The 2,883-nt window shown below is 36.8% G+C and overlaps 1 protein-coding gene across 1 annotated transcript in view; it reads right to left on the bottom strand.

Annotated features, from left to right (window-relative positions):
- Positions 1 to 2,883, bottom strand: part of ANKRD42 (ankyrin repeat domain 42) — a 70,774-nt gene that overhangs the window by 61,560 nt on the left and 6,331 nt on the right. The gene's annotated exons all lie outside the window — the stretch shown is intronic.

Genomic DNA, 2,883 nt, shown 5'->3' with positions numbered 1-2,883 from the left:
GCAGAACTCAAATTCTAGTAAAAAGATCAGACTTAATGGTCTGACTGAGACTGGAGGTACCCCGGAAAGCATGGCCACTGGATTCTCTATCAGCCCCGAACTAAAACAATTTCTGAGGCCAACTCTTCAGACAGGGATTGGACTGGACTGTGGGACATAAAGTGATACCCGTAAGGAGTGTGCCTCTTAGCTCAAGTAGATACAAGAGACCAAAGGGGTAGCTTCTGTCCAGAGATGAGATGGGAAGGCAGAGAGGGTTAGGAGCTGGTTGAATGGACATGGGGAATCCGGGGCGGAAAGGAGGAGTGTGCTGTCACAGAAAGGAGTGAGCAATTAGGGTCACATAACAATGTATGTGTAAAATTTTGTACGGGAGACTAACTTGAAATGTAAACTTCATTTAAACTACAACAACAACAAAAAAGAGAAATTCCTGGGGCCACAATCTTAGGGGGCCCCCACACTATCATAGACTCTACCTCCAGAATCCCCACCTGGTCATCACTGTGAAGAGCCAGGAAAAATCACCTCATGTCTTTGACAGACGGAGGGGGAAAATAATCATGCTGAAATACACCCAGTGCATTCTCAAAAACTTGTTCTCCAGTGAAGACTTTATCAGAAACTTATCTCACATAGGCAGAAGGGCAGTTACCCAACTACAGCTCCCCCTAGCCTTTCTGTCTCATATAAGGGAGGGGAAAACAAAGCAAAAAAAAAAAAAAAAGAAAGGTTATATTTGTGAAGGTCACAGCCCAGGGAAAAATGCCCAGTAAAAGTTTGAGATTTAATCATAAGATTATAGATTGCTTCCCCTCCCTTACACTTTACCACTTCATCAACAGAGCTCTAAGAATAATAACATTGGATTACAACTAAAAGAGCTGCAATCCTCAGACTCTTTTCAAGAAGGTGTTCAGAGGTAAACCTGAAGACAATAGGGGAGATGAAAACAAAGACAGAGGATTTTGAAACCCTTGGCATCTATGGCTACAACAAATATTAAACACAGTCCAACCTAGATTAATATAAAACCCCAATCCCTATTACTCAATATATCGTGTTCAAGTTTCAAAAAAAAAATTACAAGGCAGGTAAAAATACAGTCTGAAAAGACAAAGCAAGCATCAAAATCAGACTTAGATATGACACAGATTTTGGAATTATCAGACAGAATTTAAAATAACTATGATTAATACGTTAAGGGCTCATGAACAGATAGAAACTCAGAGGATCAAAACGAAATGCTGTAAATAAAAAACATTATAAAAGAAATGAAGAATGCCTTTGATGGGTGCATCAACAGAATGAACATGGATGAAAAAAGAATCAGTGAGCTTGAAGATATGTCAATAGAAACTTACCAAACTGAAATACAAAGAAAAAAAGAATGAAAAAAACAAAACAGAGTATCCAAGAACTTGGGATAGTTTTGTAAAGTATAACATATGCATAATTGGAATGTCAGAAGGAGAAGGGAGAGAGAATGGAGCAAAAGAAATATCTGAAATAATAACAGCCAAGAACTTTCCAAAATTAATGACAGACACCAAACCAGAGATCCAGGAAGCTCAGAGAACACCAAGCAGGATAAATAAACAATATATACTTAGTAATACCACATTCAAACTGCAGAAAACCAAAGACAAAGAGAAAACCTTGAAAGAAGCCAAAGGAAACAAACTACCTTATATAGAGAGAAAAAGGATACAAATTACAGTAGATTTCTCACTATTAATTCTTCTCAGAAACCAGGCAAGCAAGAAACAAATGCAGTGAAGTATTTAAAGTGCTGAAAGACTAAAACCACCAACCTATAATTCTATTTCCAGCAAAATTATCCTTTAAAAGTGAAAAAGAAATGACAACTTTCATAGACACACACACACACAAAATAGGGAATTCATCACTGGCAGACCTACCTGCAAAAAATGTTAAAAGAAACTCTTCAGGGAGAAGGAAACTGATATAAGTCAAAAACACAAATCTACATCAAAAAGAAAAACAAAAGCACTGGAGAAGGAATAAACGAAGGTAAAATAAAATCTTTTTCTTAATTGACCTAATAGATATATGTTTGTTCAAAGTAATAATGTAATAGTAAGAATGTATTGTGTGATTACAGCATATACATAAATGAAATAAACGACAGCAATTTTATAAGAGACAGAAGGGAGGAATTGGAATAGGGAGGAATTGGGAATACTCTGCTAGAAGGTACTTCCACTACCCATGAAGTGGTATAGTATTATTGAAAAGTAACCTTAGATTAGTTATAAATATATATTGCAAACTCTACGGCAGTCACTAAAAAAAAAAAATTTAAAGAAGTATAATTAATATGCTGAGAAGAGAGAAAACAGAATCATAAAATACTCAAATAAAAACAGAGAAGATACATGGTATCACTGAATTGTACATGTGAAAAATGTTTAATTGTTAGCTCAGTGGTGAAGTCACTCCCGAGGTTCACCATTCAGCCGGGGATTGGACAGCCACATAAAACAAAACGAGACTAATGAGGCACAGCAGTCCAGGGACAACGACTAGAAGGCAGAAGGGGATGGGAAAGCTGGTGATAGGGAACCCAAGGTTGAGTAAGGACAGGGTTGACAGGTAGCAGGGTTGTTAACCATTGTCATAGGGCAGTACATGTACTAACTGTTTAATGAGAAACTATTTTGTTCTATAAACCTTCATCTAAAGTGAGAATAGCAGCACAACTGGAAGAATGTAATCGATGTCACTGAATTGTACATGTAGAAATTTTTGAAGTGGTGTATCTTTGGCTATGTAAATTTACACTAAAAAAAAAAAAGGTCCTCCAAGGTTGAGAAGGGAGAGTGTTGACATGTCATGGGGTTGTTAACCAATGTCATAAAA

The sequence above is a fragment of the Trichechus manatus genome, unplaced genomic scaffold (genome assembly GCF_000243295.1).
Source record: "Trichechus manatus latirostris isolate Lorelei unplaced genomic scaffold, TriManLat1.0 scaffold00140, whole genome shotgun sequence".
In the NCBI taxonomy this organism is placed as follows: domain Eukaryota; kingdom Metazoa; phylum Chordata; class Mammalia; order Sirenia; family Trichechidae; genus Trichechus; species Trichechus manatus.
Note: the sequence above shows the minus strand (reverse complement) of the source record. Positions and strands in the feature narration are given on the sequence as shown.